The 19,469-nt window shown below is 44.7% G+C and overlaps 1 protein-coding gene across 4 annotated transcripts in view; it reads right to left on the reverse strand.

Moving 5' to 3' along the window:
• LOC137547666 (broad substrate specificity ATP-binding cassette transporter ABCG2-like) overlaps positions 1–19,469 on the reverse strand; it is a 228,864-nt gene that overhangs the window by 82,530 nt on the left and 126,865 nt on the right. Inside the window, exon 1 of one of the 4 annotated variants that reach the window (XM_068271112.1) lies at positions 7,186–7,419. The exons of the other annotated variants lie outside the window; for them this stretch is intronic. The gene's annotated coding sequence lies outside the window, so the exon portion shown is untranslated. Of the gene's footprint in view, positions 1–7,185; positions 7,420–19,469 lie in introns of those variants that run through there. 4 annotated transcript variants of the gene reach the window in all.

Raw genomic sequence — 19,469 nt, forward strand, 5'->3', positions numbered from 1 at the left:
TCTGTTCTTAAGTTGGAACACTGTGCCATCTCTGTTCCCAGAACCTCCTCTGTGCCCCCCTGGGCCTCCAGTGTCTCCCTCTGTGTCACCTCTGCCCTCTGTAACTGCTTATTCATGTTCAAAAGCCATTTTTTAAAATAGATTTTCTCAAAAACTACAAGTCCAATTAAAAAAAAAAAATGACTTGTTCCCATGGAAACACAGAATCCATGCCAATCGTATCGGCGGGTCGTTTATAAGTCGGGCGTTCGTAAGTCGGGGACTACCTGGACACCGTAAGAAATTCTATAGATATCAAACTTACGGACAACTTTGTATAATATATATATATATATATATATATATATATATATATATATATATATATATATATATATATATATATATATATATATATATATACATACATATACATATACATATATATATATATATATATATATATATATATATATATATATATATATATATATATATATATATATACATAATGTAGCCCCACATGGACCTGTGCAATTGTGTTCTCCATCACAGCAGAAGTGCTAAAGGTAACCATACATCTATCGACTTGGCGGCCGGTAGACTATCCAATAATCATTGAATCAGACAAAAATCAGTGCTGCCAAGATTGACGATGCGACCAATTGCGGGGCCGAAATTGGTCATACGTATCCATTGGACATGCTGCAAGATATCGGGCTGTCGTGGTCGATCGAGTGCGTGGCGGTAATGGCGAGCGATATTAGGATAAGCGATGAACGTGGTGAAATCCCCGATGCTGTGTCGTTCCCCCCCCTCCCCCCCTTACGCAAAATGTTCTCACTCAGTGCCCTATACTTTGCCTGTTCAAATCCACTGCTGGCTCCAGCTCCGTCTGCAATTCTCATATACGTCCCCCATGTGGTTGCCGGTGTAATGTCAGTGCATGTGTGACATCACACAAGCGGCCACATACACGCCGACAACCACATGGGGGCGTATATGAAAATTGTGGATGGAGTCAGAGCCAGCAGCGGACACGGTCAAGGAAAGTATAGGGCACTGGGTGAGAACATTTTATATGGGGGGGGGGCAAGGCAGCGGATGATGCGTCACAAGGCTGATTCCTGAGAGATTTCATGCTGAAATCAATCGGGAATCAGCCTGCAGTGTATGTGCGGGCAACTGTTCACTCTCCAAATCAGATTCAATCAGAGAAAGATCCGTCTCTTGATGGATCTGCCCATACATCGTCTGATGTATGGGCACCTTAAGTGTCGTGTGTACAGCGGCCTTTATGAATGAACGCCACACTTCTTCACTCTTCTGATGAAAGTCAAGGTTATCCTAAAATGTATTGTGAAGCTTCAAGTTACGGTACTCCCCAAGAACAACAGGAATGATAAAACATGAAAAGTTATGCACCAATTTTATCTCTAAATCTACGCTATGAATTAATTGCTGCTATGGTGACAAATATACTGAATAGTTTGTTTTCATATCTTACATACAAGACAGTCAAGTAAGATTCATCAATTTTAGAAAAATGACTCCGAAAAAAAATGTCTGAAAAAATGCAAAATTTTAGTGCCACCAATTAACCCTGCATCTCATAACACCGAAAATGTTCTTGCTTGCTAATCATGGCCATCTGGTTTTTTTTTGCCCTCAAGAACATTAAATTCAGGGAAATTTCCTTAACGCCCAAGAAAATATGTACTCTAACCCAATAGCCCATTTAAATTGACCCTCTATTCAGAGCTTTTCAATTTGTACTCAAAGCAGCATGAGACAGCATTGCCCAGCAGCCCCAGCACGAGGCAGCATTGCCCAGCAGCCCCAGCACGAGGCAGCATTGCCCAGCAGCCCCAGCACGAGGCAGCATTGCCCAGCAGCCCCAGCACGAGGCAGCATTGCCCAGCAGCCCCAGCACGAGGCAGCATTGCCCAGCAGCCCCAGCACGAGGCAGCATTGCCCAGCAGCCCCAGCACGAGGCAGCATTGCCCAGCAGCCCCGGCACGAGGCAGCATTGCCCAGCAGCCCCAGCACTAGGCAGCATTGCCCAATAGCCCCAGCACCAAGCAGTATTGCCCAGTAGCCCCAGCACGAGACAGCATTGCCCAGTAGCCCCAGCACGAGACAGCATTGCCCAGTAGCCCCAGCTAGACACTGCATTGCCCCGTAGCCCCAGCACGAGGCAGCATTGCCCAGCAGCCCCGGCACGAGGCAGCATTGCACAGCAGCCCCAGCACGAGGCAGCATTGCCCAGTAGCCCCAGCACGAGGCAACATTGCCCAGTAGCCCCAGCACGAGGCAGCATTGCCCAGTAGCCCCAGCACGAGGCAGCATTGCCCAGTAGCCCCAGCACGAGGCAGCATTGCCCAGTAGCCCCAGCACGAAGCAGCATTGCCCATTAGCCCCAGCACGAGGTAGCATTGCCCAGCAGCCCCAGCATGAGGTAGCATTGCCCAGCAGCCCCAGCACGAGGCAGCATTGCCCAGTAGCCCCAGCTAGACACTGCATTGCCCAGTAGCCCCAGCATGAGGCAGCATAAAATAATTCATTGTTGGAACCTTGAGATGCAAATTACATAAATTAATATGCACCTCCATAAAAATAAAAAAATAAAAACTTCCCTCATTCCCAAATTCTTTGAAATATTACATCGCAGCACAATTACCCTTACACTGCTGACCAACATCATCATGCACATACCCCTTTGGGCACAAATAGCAGACAACCTCTTAAGACCAGTCAACTGGACACAATTACAGATGGAAAAAATAGACCATGTTAGTGTAATATTCTCCCTTACATAAACTTTTCACATTTGGTGCAACATAGCATTAGGGCCCTTGCACACTAAATAAGGTGGCCATACACTGGTCGATTTGCCATCAGCCATAAGTCTAGTGCATTGCTGAATAATTCTACATGCCAACTCACTGCTCAAACAATTCTATGAGGCTGTTTACACGTCTGTCTGTAAAGGATCGCCTTAATCTAACTCGCTGCATGCAGGCTTTGAATTCAAGTCTATGTTAAGGGCCTGTTCAGACTATATGCGTTCCTAGCCGTTTTCAGGGAACGCGTACTGGTACCAAAAACGCATAGAAACGGCTCCTAATGCTTTTGAATGGGCTAGTTCACATGTATGCGTATGAGACGCATACGTTTCTCATCCGCATTGCTGCACGCAGTTCTGTGCGATACGCATAGAAACGGACGCAATGAAAGTCTATGGACGCGCATCAAAAACGCGTACTATTGCGTTTTTAGCGTCAGTTTTCCTCTGCGGTTCCCATAATTCTTTTTTTTCCCCTGGGTCACGTGTTTGTGCAAAACGCAATAGAAAACGCATTCAAACGCAAGAAAAACGCATGCGTTTTTCAACTTGCGTTTCTTTGAATTTATACGCGTTCTACAAACGCAGCAAGTATGAACAGGCCCTAAGTCTCCATTGCAGTTCAAACTCATAACAGAGTGCAAGTGCCCTTAAAGGGAACCTAAACTGAGAAAAATATGGATGTTTCCTTTTAAACAATACCAGTTGCCTGCCGGTCCTGCTGATGCCTTTGGCTGCAGTAGTGGCAGGATCACAGACCTGAAACAAGCATGCAGTCAATCCAGTCTGACTTCAGTCAGAGCACCTGATCTGCAGGCTTGTTGAGGGGCTGTGGCTAAAAGTATTAGGGCTCTTTCACATCAGAGCTTGCGTTGGAGAACGCTCAAAGCATACGTTTTGTTGTATGCGTTTTAATGCGTTTTGCACTGCAGTGCACTGCAGTGAGTGTGCGTTTTTAATCCGTTTTCAATGCGTTACAGGACATAGGAAAACGCAGGTAATTTTTTTTTCTTTTAGTTTTCAACTTTCTACATTGTTCTTCTGTTGCATTCTGGGACTGATTGCCTGCGTTAACGGATTAAAAACGCGCATAGTGTGCGTTTTACATTGACTAACATTGTAACGCATAAAGCTAGCGTTGGCCGAAAAACTGCGCCTGGGTGCAGTGCAACGCAACGCACAAAAAGGCTGCGTTATATGTGAAAGCTAAAATGAAAGTCTATGGACTTTCATTTCACCTTGGGTAACGCAAACTTTATCCTTTGCGTTGAAACGCAGAAAATCTGCCCTAATGTGAAAGCGCCCTTAGAGACACAGGATCAGCAGGAGAGTCAGGCAACTGGTATTATTTTAAAAAAGGGAAAAATCCATATCCTTCTCAGTTTAGGTTCCCTTTAACATACTCTATGCGGTCACACCTATCCTCTCACATAGGGACTTTTGAGAATCCGAACTTGCATGACGCAAGTCCAAAACAGTTATCTTGGTGGCTCAAGATAGACCATAGATCATATTGACTCTTGTGAACGTGTAGAATCTTGTAAACTTGCTGTGGTTGAACATTTCTTAGCGAAATATCCGAGAACTCTTGGGTAGGAGGCCTCAATTCCTCTTTTCCTGGTTCAAATCCCAGCCAGGGCGCTATCTGCATAGACTGTCTATGTTCTTCCCATGTCTGTGTGGGTTTCCTCTGGACACTCAGTTTTCCTTCCACATCCCCCCAAAAGACACAAAAATATACAGATAAGTTCATTGGCTTCTCTCTAAACTGGCCCTAGACTACGATACAAACACGATATATTGACATAGGACTATGGTAGGGATTAGATTGTGCATTCGTTTTGCTGGTGAACACCCATGATTTATAATTACTCCCCTGTACAACACTGTTTTGTTTTTTTATTACATATGTCTATTATTAATTGTTACACTATTGTATAAACTAAAATTGATAAACAAAATTGAAAACAACTAAAAAAACTGTTTACACTACATGTCCAAATACAGAGTTGTAATTTATCCACATTTCACCATATTTAACACAGGATTCAACTTACAAATTCAACTAACAATCTCTTGAAACGGAACAGGGTAATAAGCAGTAGACAGCCTGTACACTCTAAAGGTGGCCACACACTATACAATAAAATGATCCGATTTTACGGCAATTCGATAAAAACGATCGGATCTCCCGCAAAAAAATCAAAAGCTTTTTTTTCATTCGACTGAAAAATCCAATCGGATTTCCTGGTTTCTTCGATTTTGATTGATCCGGAATGCCAGATATTTTTCTTCAATCTTTCTAAAGATTGTATGGTGTTTGTTAGATTGTCAGTTTATTAATATGCATACCCTAGCAATTTTGTCAGCGTTTCCAAGCATTTTTATCATAATTGGGCAAAAATTTAACACAGGCATGTGGCACATTGGTCAGATTTTTGGAATGTTACAATCAGTCAGGAAAAATTGATTGCAATTCTTAAATTGAACAGATATTTAAACATTTTATGGTGTGTGGCCACCTTTAAGGTGGCCACACAGAGTACAATAAAATGATCCAATTTTACAGAAATTCGATAAATATGATCAGATTTCCAAAAAATAAATAAATAAATAAAAAGCTTTTTTTTCCATTCGACTGAAAAATCTGATCAGATTTCCATTTTTTTTTTCATTTTTTATCGATCCAGAATGCTGGGAATTTTTCTTCAATTTTTCTAGCAGATTTCTCAGTTTCCAATCATTTTTATTATAATTGGGGAAAAATTGAACATACGAGTGTGGTACATTGGTCAGAATTTTGAAATGTTACAGTCAGAAAAATTGATTGCAATTCTTAAATTAAACAGATATTTTAAAAAAATTGTATGGTGTGCGGCCACCTTAATGATTTCTATAATAATATGTGATCTTTATATAAGCATAGGAGATAAAGCTCAGGTTGCAAGTCTTACTGATGGGTGGTTATAAAGTATATATTAAGTATTTTACATCAATTAAAACTAAAAATGTATAAATGTGTGCAATTAAAACTATAAAGGAATGTTTCAAATACATTTACACAACATTTCTGGAGCACTCCTAACAAATTCAAACATTTCAGGAGGTACTTGAGACCTTTTTACGATGGGGAGTACACCATCTTTCATAATGGGGTACATGCTGTAACAATGTTGAGAAACACTGGTCTATATTAACTTTTTCATGCGCTAAAAGCTATATAAATATAACATTTCTAAGTGAGGAAGTGAGGCGTGTGCAGTAAACGCAGACGATTTCTCACAAGCATTTTTTTTTTGCACAATATGTGTGTTTATCTCTGATTTCTTTTAGGGACAGTTTACACTTCTTTTGATGCATGCATCTGTAAGACGCGCGGTGTCACTTCCTGGTGTGCGGATACACAGATGAATACCATCAGCCGTGTCATGCAAGGCTATGGGATTTGCAGCCTCCTGCACCATTTCAGTTGGAAATGTTGGCCGAATCGCTAGCACAATCGATTCGGCCGGAGGCGCCATTGTACCCTATGGCAGAGTTTCTCTGCGCGATTTGCCTGCTGGGAAACTGCGGATTTGGCGCGGAAACTGCACCAGTTAGTGGAAACGGGTCTTTACAGTAGCCAGTGAATTTCAATGAGGAATCACGTGTTGTGAGAACAAGTAGTGCAGGTTGTATTTTTTTTTTTATGCTACACAGAATCGCAGGTTTCCTGAAAATGCAGCAGGCCCACAGGAAAGTTGCGTTAAAATACATATAACAGACTGATAAACCTCTAGCCATCCTGGCTACACATTCCACAAAACAAATTGTAATCAATCATACTGTTACAGAAAACTATAAATATCCATACCTTCCCTAATAAGTGCAATAAAAAAAAAACTGTAGGTAGAAAGACCAAAGGCTCTCTCTCAATGGTGACTTTCATAATATGCCTAAAAAGTTGGAGGAAAATTTTTCTAGCAAAACCTCAATCTAAACCAGTCAGCGCTGCAGTCAGTAGGGACAAGCCTCTATGGAGGGCTTTATCTGCAATAACAGACGGTCAGTAACACATGTGAACGTGAGATGGATAGCTGACTCACTGCTATACAAGAAGTAGCAATAGGCATGAGAGTCAAATCACACAACTTACAGTGCGTGCTAACAATTAATTAGTGGTAGTAACTTGCATACATCGACGGCAAATGGATTAGAGAACGTGCTATTGATGCCTATGAAAAGGACAGTATATGCTACGGACTGCCTGAAATTCTCTCTTTTTATAGTAATACAGAGGAAAAGGTAAATGGTCCCGTCCGTGTTGTGCAGATGGGAACGCGTTGTGTAATTCTTGTCTCGGAGATGCGGAAATCACTCACCCAGCATAAAAAATAGCGGGATAATAGTCAGTGATGGGAGCGATGAGGGCTGCGGTATGTAAGGCAGACAGGCTGGAAGATGTGCTTCTTTCACAGAACTCGGATCTCCATGCTACTCTTCTCACACCCTACTACAGCTGAACTCTCCACCAATATGTGCTGCACTCAGTGTCTAGAAAGAGATACTAGTATTCTGTATATGAAGCCGGGAGTCCAGACACGTGTGGGGCGGACACTTCCCTGCATCATGACGTCGCTAAGCCACACCAAGACACCAGATCTCTGCATTGTATGTCCACAATCCACATTCCAGCAGCAGAGACAATGCAAAGCAGCACAGGCTATAAGCTCAGATGTAACCGCTCAGCAGTTTTGGCTCTGTGTGAACCTGAAGCAGAGCAGGGACAAGGTCCTCCAGCACCCAAGGCTGAGACACCAAAGTGCGCCCCTCCATCCCTCCTACCCCAGCGGTCACACACTGATTGCCATTAGACTAAGAGGGCCACAGGGCCCAAAACCTCCCCAACACCTTAATATCTAGTTATCTGGCTTGCAGTCACTGCTATGTATCCCCTTTTCTTATTTCTTTCTGCTTCAAACACAATTAGGAATGACAGCTGAATGAATTGTGCGCCCCCTCCTACACTGCGCCCTGAGGCTGGAGCCTCTCCAGCCTATGCCTCGGCCCGGCCCTGACCTGAAGGGAAATTCTTTTGAACAAAAATCACTTAGGCCCAGTGCACACCAAAACCGCTAGCAGATCCGCAATACGTTAGCGGTTTTGGGAGCTGATTTCAGAGCGATTCTAGGTATGTTTAGAGAGGTTTTCTAAGGCTCGTTACACACCAAAAGCGTGCAGGAGAACGGCTCCTGCACGCGTTGCGGCGTGTCGTCGGGAAACTCCGGTGCGACGCTGAGTAGCGGCGGTGGTAGTTAATTACCCCGAAGGGGAAACGGCGATTCCCGACGATAAAATGCGCCGGGACGCGTCGTACCGCAACGTATCGAAACGCAGCGTCGGGTGTGAAAGATAAAAGGAAAGTCTAAGGACTTTCCTTTTACCTTGGTTAACGCAAAGTATAGACTTTGCGTTAAAACGCCAGAAGTGGGCTCTGGTGTGTAAGAGCCATACCTAGCGGTTTTGGGTGCGTTTTTGTGTAGCAGATTACACATATTGTTACAGTAAAAGCTGTTACTGAACAGCTTCTGTAACAAAAATGCCTGGCAAACCGCTCTGAAGTAGCGTTTTTCAGAGCGGTTTGCGTTTTTCCTATACTTTACATTGAGGACGAAACGCTTCCGAAAACCGCAAACGCGCAGCAGGAGGCGCGTTTGCGGCTTGGCAAAAATCTTAAACCGCCGGTGTGCACCATCCCATTGCAATACATTAGCCAAGCGTTTTTCCAGGTGGATGTGGCCGGCGGATCGCTCCAAAAACCGCTCGGTGTCAACTAGGCCTTACTCCAGTAGAGGGAAACCTCTGAATAGTCACTAACCCAATGTGTAAACCATCTAAAACGTGGCCACTCGTTATGCTGGGCATACACTGCACTTTCTTTCCTTATCAATCGAGCCACTGATGGGCTCGATTGATAATATCCGACAGGTCCGATGACCTGCCGGATAGATTCCCCGCTCGATCCCTGCCGGCGGACAATAGCGGGGAATAATCGGCTGATAAGGAGCGCCGGTGGGGATCGATTTGTGCGGACGAGTGGGGATGCGCCGGCATCGAGCCAGTGGCTCAATCCGCTGCTTGATTTTTACTAGGAACAGATTTCCAATAGATTTCAGTATGAAATCTATTGAAAATCGATCTGATGGCATTTTTTTGCCATCAGATTTCCATTAGGTCCAATGCAATGGAAAATGATAAGCAATCTCAACAGATCAACCTAGATTTTCCAGCATGTCAAATCGATTGAAATCGATCAAAATCGACCGCAAATCGATCGGCCAATCGATTTTTGATTTCGATCGATCGGCCAATAATCGGCTCAGTGTATGGGCCCCTTTAGCTAATTCTACAAGAGCTTGTGCCACAATACCCTCCTCAGGCCTGGAACCCACTACAAAACGCCATCGCTAATCGCAATCGCTAGTGTTTTGTATGAGCGTTTTGTAGGCGATTTCACTAGAGTTTCGGTCGCGATTTAAACAAGTGTAAGTGTTTTGCCAGCGATTGTGTAGCGATTAGCAGTTTTAATTCGGATTTGTCCTTTCAATTAATTTAATTTTTTTCACAGTGTACAGTAATTTAAAAAACGCTAGCAAAATCGCTCTGTGTAGGTTTTGATGAGCGATTACGCCAGCGTTTATATACTTTACATTGCAGAAACATTAACCGCCAACGCTAAACATGCTGCATGTCCTGTGTTTGCGATTTTGGTAATCACAATCGCTCCAGTGGAATTTGGCCCATCATTAACATTAGCTAAACGGTTAAGGAGATCGTTAGCGTTTTGAACCACTCCCTAAACGCTCACAAAATTGCTCTAGTGGGTTCCAGCTCTCAGTGATCTTTTGATGTAAATGATCGGATTGAAAATATGGTTGTCCGCTAAAAACGCACCATTAATGAGCACCTTTAGTCCTGGTTTTGGTGTTTGAATCCAGTATATCAGATTGGGAACGCCCAAATACTGTCAAACAGCACCATATCGGTATCCATGAAACGGACAGCAGTGGTGTAGCAATAGGGGATACAGAGGTTGTGACCTCACCACCAGGGGCGCCTCTGGCCATTTTGTCACTCCAGGCGAGAAAACCTGTGGCGCACCCCTCCACCCCATTAAAATAATTGCAATGCTGCAGCATTGCACCAGAAAATCATCATATTACAGCAGTGGTTCAGTGCAATACTATGAGCCGCCGGTCTACCGCCTCTATACCACTGTGTCCAATTGAAAAATGTACTGTTTGATGGTAATTTTGATACATTTTTTTGCCACGGATTGATCGATGTGGGTGGTTGATAATCACCAGATTCGATCACAGTGAAAGAATCTGTCAGTAAAAATGAATGCATATATTTACAGCTATAGGCTAGGGTTACTAATAAGACTGGGGTGATTAAATTGTGAGGGTAAGATGGGGGCAAAGTGGTGAATGACAAGGAACATTTATATGGCATTTTTCTGCTGGCGGACTCAAATTGCTTCAGCTGCAACCACTAAGACTTGCTCAGTAGGCAGCAGTGTTAGGGAGTCTTGCCCAAGGTCTCCTACTGAATAGGTGCTGGCTTAAGGGGCCCATATACTGGTCGATTTCAACCATCGATCAATTTGTGGCCAATTTCAAGGGATTTGATCTGACAGGATGGAAAATCTAGGTAGATCTGCTGCTGGCAGCAGATCCATGGCCCATAGAGTTGCATTGGATCTAATCGTCCAATAATGCATTTAGATCGATTTTCAATAGATTTCCAATAGATCTCATTCTGAAATCTATTGGAAATCTGTTCCTAATGTGCGGCAGCACACATCATATTCTTGTCAGATTCGACCTGACAGAAATCTATCTGGTGGTCAAATCTGCTGCAAATCTTTAAGTGTATCCTTTAGATTGTAAGCCTCTGGCAGGGTCCTCCACTCCCTAGTGTAATCTACAGGATCATGTGCTCCTGTCCTATAACAGCCTGTACTTGTATTACTGGGCCTACCTAACCAGCCCATATTGCATGATCATGTATTTTGTACAATTTGTATGTATAACTTTGTTCTATGTGTATAACCCTATGTATGTCATCCTTGTATCCTTGTATCATTGTATATATTTATTGTCCAGCGCTGCGTAATATGTTGGCGCTTTATAAATACAATAAATAATAATAAAAATAATAATAATAATAATAATAATAATAATAAAGTGTATGGCCACCTTAACTGAGCTAGAAAAGCAGAGATTTGCTGAGGTTGGAACCCAGGTCGCCAGTGCCAGAGGCAGAGCCCTTAACCATTACACTACCCAGAGTGAGAGTCGAGAAAAACACTTCTTTTATTTAGCTTTCCTGTATGACAAGAAGACAGCCAACACTAGGGTAAGGGGAGGGGGGGGGAGGGGGAAGTTAATAAGGAAGAGAAGAGGAGAGATACTGAGAATAGCCTGAAATGGAGCAGAGAGCTTATCTGTATTGCAGTCCCAAATCACACAGAGGCTACTTGCCTGTAATATGACTCCTGCCCCTGCCAATCTCTCATACAAGGCTGCTGTTGCCCTCTTGGAGTCTAGGAACCGTTGAAAACGTTTCAACCTTTGTCATTCCTTATCAAGCTATCCACATGCAGTCTTTACAATGTGAGAGAGCAGACAGAGGTTTTTTTTCTATGGACTCTGCATAAGGCAAGCCTCTTCAGCCAGCCTAGTGCTTCACATTGCCTTATACAAGAAAAACCTCAATGCACCAGGCACTGTACCAGCAGCCTGGAGGAAAATCTCCCCCCTTTGCCCCCGGCCAGTCCGTTCTGGAATGCCTTGTACCTGCTTCCCAGAAAGACACCATCCTCCTCTTCTTATGAGTTTTCTTTTCATGGTCATAAGGAGGGGCGGGACAGGAGTGAACAGACACACTCTAGATCCCTAGATAACGAATTAGGGAATGTCATACAAAGTGTTGTAGACAAAAGTTTTGTAAATTCCTTATGAGAGGCTGAGCAGCAGATGCTTTCATTCGAACTTTTTAATCTCCACACCCTCAATTTAAGCTACCTTTACTGTTCAGTGAACCCAGCTCACTGCATCTAACTACCTTTATCGTTGAGTGAACCCACCTCACTGCATCTAACTACCTTTATTGTTCAGTAAACCCAGCTCACTGCATCTAACTACCTGTTGTGTTTAGTGAACCCACCTCACTGCATATAACTACCTTTACTGTTCAGTGAACTCACCTTACTGCATATACCTAGCAAAATGGACAAACCAGGTAGAGGAAGAGGTAGAGGCAGACCCAGAGGAAGGCCACCTGGCACCGGCAGGTCTGTGCGAGGTGGTGTTGCTGTGATTTCGTGTGGACCTGGCCCAAAGTACAGTGCTCAGAAGAAGGCACGTGCCATCACTTCCCAAAATTGTGAGGACGTGGTTGAGTATTTAACACAGAACACCTCATCTCCCGCAGCCACCAGCGCTAGTACAAGCACCACATCCGCTGCATTTGACACTTCGCAGGAGTTATTTGGTGGTGGTGGTGAAATCACTGATTCACAGCCAATAATGCTACAACAAGAAGAAGGCGCAGGTACACCACCTCATACGTCTGAGTTAGGTGGCGATAGTATGGATGTAACGTGTGAGGAGGGGGATGATGAACCACCTGATGTTGGTGCAGTTGTGGAGGTGTCTAAGGAAAGCGAAGCTGGGCAGGAGGATTATGAGGACGATTATACGGATGCCACGTATGTTCCCAATAGAGGAGATGACCAGGGGGACAGTTCAGAGGGGGAGTCAGAGAGGAGTAGGAGGAGACGAGTCCATGATAGAAGCAGAGGGAGCTCGTCCTCAGAAACAGCTGGAGGCAGTGTCCGGTGCCATATATTGCCAGCTATGGACAGCCATCCAACATGCCCTTCAACGTCAGCTGCTGATGCCACCGTAGCGCCATCACCCCAGGGGGGGCTCAGCGGTTTGGAAATGTTTTAACATGTGTATCGCAGATCGGAGCAAAGCCATCTGTTGTCTCTGCCAGCAAAAATTGAGCCGTGGAAAGGCCAACTCTCACGTAGGGACAAGTGCCTTACGAAGGCACCTGGAGAAAAGGCACAAACAGCTATGGCAAGAACACCTGAGGAAAAGCAGCATCCAAAAGAAAAGCCACCCTCCTTCTCCTCTTCCTCCTTCAGGTGCATTGTCTTCATCCGCTTTCTCCCTTGCACCTTCACAGCCACCCTCCTCCACACCAACTTTGCCTTTGAGCGGTTCCTTCTCCTCTGCCCACAGCAGTAGCCAGCTGTCCGTAAAGGAAGTATTTGAGCATAAGAAGCAAATTTCTGCCAGTCACCCTCTTGCCCAGCGTCTGACAGCTGGCGTGGCGTACCTATTAGCTCGCCAGCTATTACCATACAAGCTGGTGGAGTCAGAGGCTTTCCGTAAATTTGTGGCCCCTGGGACACCGCAGTGGAAGATACCAGGCCGCAATTACTTTTCACAAAAGGCCATACCCAAACTGTACCGTGCAGTTGAGAGGAAAGTGGTGTCATCTACTGCAAATAGCGTTGGGTCAAGGGTCCACCTGACCACGGATGCCTGGTCTTCCAAGCACGGGCAGGGCCGCTACATTACTTACCCAGCCCATTGGGTCAACCTGGTGACCGATGGCAGCAAGCAGGGAGTACGTGGCTGCGCAGCGGACCAACTTGTGAAACCTCCACGGCTTGCAGGCAGTCCTCCTGCCACCTCCTCTACGCCTGCTACATCCTCTTCGCTGTCGCCATCCTCCTCCTCCTCCTTGGCTGGTGCCGCGATCTCCGCTCCAGCTACACAGCTCCCGCACCCCAGGGCCTATGATGCATGCCAGGTACGACAGTGTCACACCATCTTAGACATGTCTTGCCTCAAAGCGGAGAGTCACACTGGAGCAGCTCTCCTGGCTGCTCTTAAACAGGTGGAGCAATGGCTGACCCCGTACAAGCTGGAGATCGGCAACGTGGTGTGTGACAACGGCAGCAATCTCATTTCCGCATTGAATTTAGGAAAGCTGACACGGACCCTGCATGGCACATGTGCTGAATCTGGTCGTGCAAAGATTTGTGTCCAAGTACCCAGGCTTAGAGGACGTCCTGAAGCCGGCCAGGAAGTTGTGTGGGCATTTCAGGCGGTCTTATACGGCCAAGGCACGCTTTTCGGACATTCAGCGTAGAAACAACTTGCCGGTGAGACGCCTGATTTGCGATAGCCCGACTCGCTGGAATTCCTCCCTGCTCATGTTCTCTCGCCCGCTAGACCAGGAGAAAGCCGTCACCCAGTACCTGTATAATTACAGTAGAAGGACACAATCTGGGAAGATGGGGATGTTGTGGCCCAACAACTGGACACTGATGTGAAATGCATGCAGGACCATGCAGCCCTATGAGGAGGTGACCAAACTGGTGAGTCGCGCTGAGGGCACCATCAGCGACTTGATCCTCTACGCTTACTTCCTGGAGCGTGCCATGCATAGAGTGGTGGATACAGCTGTGGAGGAGCGTGAACGAGAACAGTTACGGTAGGAGTCGTGGGAGCAGGTTTCATCCGAACCAGATGTTTCCTCAACACCTGCGGCAGCACAGAGGGAGGCGGAGGAAGTAGAGGAGTCGTGTGGGGAAGGAGAGGAGTCAGACTCGGATGATGATGATGAGGAAGGTGTTTCTGTGGAGGAGGAAGAGGCGGCGGAAGAAGAACAACCGCAGCAGCCGTCACAGGGGGCTTCTGCTGCTCCACGTTCCCGTGGTATTGTTCGTGGGTGGGGGGGGAGGAAGAGGAGTTGCGTGTCGTCACTGAGGAAGAGCAAGAGGAGATGGAGAGTACGTCTGCATCTAGCTTTGTGCAGATGGCCTCTTTCATGTTGTCCAGCCTGTTGAGGGACCCCCCAATCAAAAAACTCAAGGCGAATGACCTGTACTGGGTGGCCACGCTACTAGCCCCTCGGTACAGGCACAAAGTGGCGGACCTGTTACCAACTCAACACAAGGCGGAAAGGATGCAGCACTTGCAGAACAAGCTGTCAATGATGCTTTACAATGCGTTTAAGGGTGATGTGACAGCACAACGCAATCAAGGTACCACTGGCAGTAATCCTCCTCCTCCCAAGTCCACGCAGGCAAGGACAAGACGCTCCAGGGATCTCAGGGTGATGTCGGACATGCAGACATTCTTTAATCCAACACCTCGCCATAGTCCTTCCAGATCCACCCTGCACAAATGCCTGGACCGGCAGGTAGCCGACTACCTGGCCTTGAGTGTGGATGTAGACACTGCGAGCAGCGACGATAAACCCTTGGACTACTGGTTGCGCAGGCTTGATCTGTGGCCAGAGCTGTCCCAATTTGCCATCCAACTTCTCTCTTGCCCTGCCGCAAGCGTCCTGTCAGAAAGGACCTTCAGTGCAGCTGGAGGCATTGTCACTGAGAAGAGAAGTCGCCTAAGTCACGACAGTGTTCAGTACCTGACCTTTATCAAAATGAATGAGGCATGGATCCTGGAGGGCTACTGCACGACCGAAGACTAAGTCAGTCCCCACACACAGCATCTCTGCCTGCAGGCCGCTTGACTGCCTTCTCCGCCACCACCAACAGGGTCCGCGGATTCCTGAATTTCGCTGTACTAATTTTTCTGGTGCGTGTACATGCCTGCCTAATTTTTCTGGCTGCACTGCGGCTGCAACAACAAAACGAAAAGGCATGTACATGTGCCCACCCCCCTTCGTGATCATTACCTTGCCGTGGTGAAGGGGCTTGCGTATCACAATGAAGCAATGACCGCCGGCTATTTGAGTGTCTCGGGTGGGGGTGGCACACAAAAGATAAGGTCGTTGCTTCATTGTGGTCAGACCAAATTTGATCAGCTGGACAGTCACTGTTCTATCATTGAGCTACCACAGCCCGGCGACCATATGGGCTTGAAAACCGTCACAGCCTACACTCTCGCCATGGTGTGCACCAGTCCAGCACGGCCGTCACTATGCAAACAGCTGTTTGCGGTGCGTTACACAGTGAATTTGGTGTGTCAATGTGAATCAGTGCTCTAATTACACTCCCTGATTGATGTATACACATGCAAGATGTTTGAATGCTAAATTGCAGGCCTAAAGTGCTTTCAATGTGATTTCGGCCCTTAAAACGCTGCTTTGCGTCAAATCCAGATTTTTCCCCGTGACTTTGTGCATGTATCACACTCCGCCATGCCCCCCTCCAGGTGTTAGACCCCTTGAAACATGTTTTCCATCACTTTTGTGGCCAGCATAATTTGTTCTATTTTTCAAAGTTCGCCTCCCCATTGAAGTCTATTGCGGTTCGCAAACTTTCCCGCGAACCGAACCTTCCGCGGAAGTTCGCGAACCGAAAATAGGAGGTTCGCGACATCACTAAATTTGATATGGTGACTTCCAATGCCAGTACACAAGCCAATACGTTTGGCAAATAGATCACTCTGACTGATTTCCCCCCTGAGGTGTGTAATAGATTTTCACTTGCTCTAAATAAGTTTGAACATGTGTGATTACAACACTGATCTATATTTACCAACACATTTGATAGGAAATTACTAAATCAATGGACAACCTGATCATTTTGATCAGTTCTCTCATCGATTGGCAATGAATATTAGCTTGTGTGTGTACCATCCCCATTTTCCTTTGTTTTTTATTTATTAACCCTTTTGCCTGCTATCTCTGAGATTACGTTCACAGTGGGGCCTTGTATTGCAGATGCTGCCTACAACACATGGAGGGGAAAAGTTGCATTGCATGTTATAGATGCAGTGCAATATATGCAGTGAAGCATACAGTACATTCTTCACTACAACTGCATGCACCATATTATAATGACGGATTCCACCACACTGCTAATGCGCCTGTGTGAATGTATCATTACAATATAATTGCATCACGTTAGCAATGTGATTATATTGTCTGACGCAACGCACTGCTCCACTGTAAGTGATTTGAAAACAATAAGTTCACTTGTCCTCTAAAAATTGCGATCGTAAAAACACTGCAATGCAATTTTTTTATTTCATCTTTTTATGTGCGTCGGTGCAATTTTCATGCAATTGTTTCTCACAGCACAATTGCGTTTGTTTTTGAGATGGATCATTAGCAAAATTAGAATACAAGGGAACACATACTGTTACTGTCATTGGTTTGCTATTGTCTTGAGCTCCAATGCACACATGCTGAACTTTTACATGTTTTTTAACCAGGGTATACACTATGGGTGTGCTCAGGGAGAGGGCATGTTTTATACCCTTGTGTCCTTATACTGCCGCCTCCATTCTTGTCCCCTTCTATAGTGGTGTCTTCTGTCATCGTGTCATAGTAGAGCCCATCATTGCCTCCTACAAGGCTACTTTTACACTGACATGTTGTGTCAGGCAATACCAGGAAACCCACGATCCTCAAAAGCAGTGCATGCTTAGAACATTCACCACAGCCGCTGCACACACTAAACCGCCACCCAAGGTGCTTTCAGGTCCGTGGATATTTGCAACCCTCGGTTAGTATAATTACATATCAAACATGATGTGATTGTAATTTATTGGGCTGGTCACATCGACATGTTACTCGCACAGTGCGGTGAAATAGTCTGGAATAATGCAAAGCATGCTGTGTAGTACTGGATAACACACGTTTACAGTTGTAGGCTTTGCTTCACACGCGTACTGCTGGATACAGCTTTTTCCCTACATGACCTTCATAGCATGCAAGACAAAATTAGCGTGACACATACTCACAACGCCTTTGTCTAAGGTGCACAAGGTTGTGTCAAACCATTAAGCTTTATGTGCAGAATGTACGTATGTGAAGCTTAACATACTTTAGTGAATTTACTCCTAGGTCCGATTTCAGGTCATTTCCCAGAGCAGACCCAACAAAGATTTTGGGAATTAACCATATACTGTAGAACCGTTCCGGTCTCTCAATTCTGCCAGGCTTGTATGGTCCATAATGCACAAATCCCACATGCACAACTGCAGTGCAGTGGAAGGACAGCTGGAGTGGACAGTGTATCCACATTATACAGATACACTGTCACTCCAGCATGGTGTGAGGGCCCCAATATATGAATATGTGGTTTTGGCATTTGTAATCATAGTGATGATGTCTACATACCTACTACTGTTTTAAGGAGGAACTGTCATATACAATACATTTAGTAGTGAGTGTTTTTGCAGTCCTTCTCCACTAAAAATGTGGGCTTCTCTTCAACCTTCCCAGTGAATTTATAATGGTATAAAATAAAAATAATATTGTTCAGGTGGGGGAAAAATAAATAAATAAATCGATAAAATACAATTTAGATTGTAAATTGCTTTTTAATCTTTTTCTGCTGCGATAAAATAGACAATCCTGTGTGCACTTTTTCTAAAAAAAAATAAAAAAAAAAATCAGCGCATGTTATTTCAGGCTTTCAAAGTAAAATTTTCACCAAATAAATATGACTAAACAGAATATAGGAGGTCTAGTGTTACATGATTGCAGTCTGGAAAAAAAACACTTCAATTTACAGTTTTTATGACACCTTAAGCATATTTGCCATCATGTTCTCCCAGGTAAGATAAGCTTGTTGTACATCTGACAGAAAATGGTTGTATAAGGTGTTATTCAACACTGACAGCAGTAAGGCAAAGGTGAGTGTGGTCACCTGTACTGTTCTGTAGACTCCTCACCTCTCCCAGGAAGAGATAAGCACGTTAACACCAACATGACTTGTCTGTTTGAAAGATAATGGCATACTGCACTCTCCTGTTCAATCAAAAACTTTAAATATTTAGGTAAATACTTAATTCCCTTCATATCGTACATTTAACAGTTTATGAAACGTTAGGTGCAACCTGTATGAGCATTACAAGAGTTTGCTTCCTCATTACTGCAGCGTAAAATAGATTACGCCAGGAAAGGTTTCAATAAAATTATGTTGCTTCCCCCCCCCCCCTCCACTCCCCTTTTCTACTATAAAACACCTGTGGAGTCTGTGCAGGAAGCCTATACTGTATACACAACATGCCATTTCAGTCTTTTTGTTTTTAGTTTTCCTCTCTTTCACTTAAGAGTTGATGCTTCACATATTCCCTTATTTTAAAGCATGTATATTAGTGACCATTCACGGATTCCTTCTTAAATGACAACTATCAAAGTTAGTTCAAATTCTAAAAGCCACATGTATTTCCAGTTATTACTAGCAAATAGCAACTTAAATGCTTTTTTTCATCTTTTCATTTGTGTGAAGAAAAAAATGACAGAGAAGAGTTCTCACTGTGTGCATTACTATGGAGGGCTGTGTCCAGCACATTCAGCATACAGAAATAGTTCTCAATGGCTCTAATACTTTGAGTAAAATGGGTTCAGAATGATAGAAAGCAGAAATACAGCTTCAAATAGTGTGTAAATAATTATTAGCTGCAGCTGTGTGCCTGATCCACTCTCCCTCTCTGCCTCAGCAGTGTAAAGTAAACCGTTTACAGCCGAGGAGAAGTGTAACCTAGCTACATAGTACAGCTCCATAACATTTTCCCATTTGAGCCGTGGTAACCCCCCCCCCCTCCCAAAAAGTTTTCCCTGAAAGTGTAGTGGCATCCCTGTATGCTCCCTTGGC

The sequence above is a fragment of the Hyperolius riggenbachi genome, chromosome 1 (genome assembly GCF_040937935.1).
Source record: "Hyperolius riggenbachi isolate aHypRig1 chromosome 1, aHypRig1.pri, whole genome shotgun sequence".
Classification (NCBI taxonomy): domain Eukaryota; kingdom Metazoa; phylum Chordata; class Amphibia; order Anura; family Hyperoliidae; genus Hyperolius; species Hyperolius riggenbachi.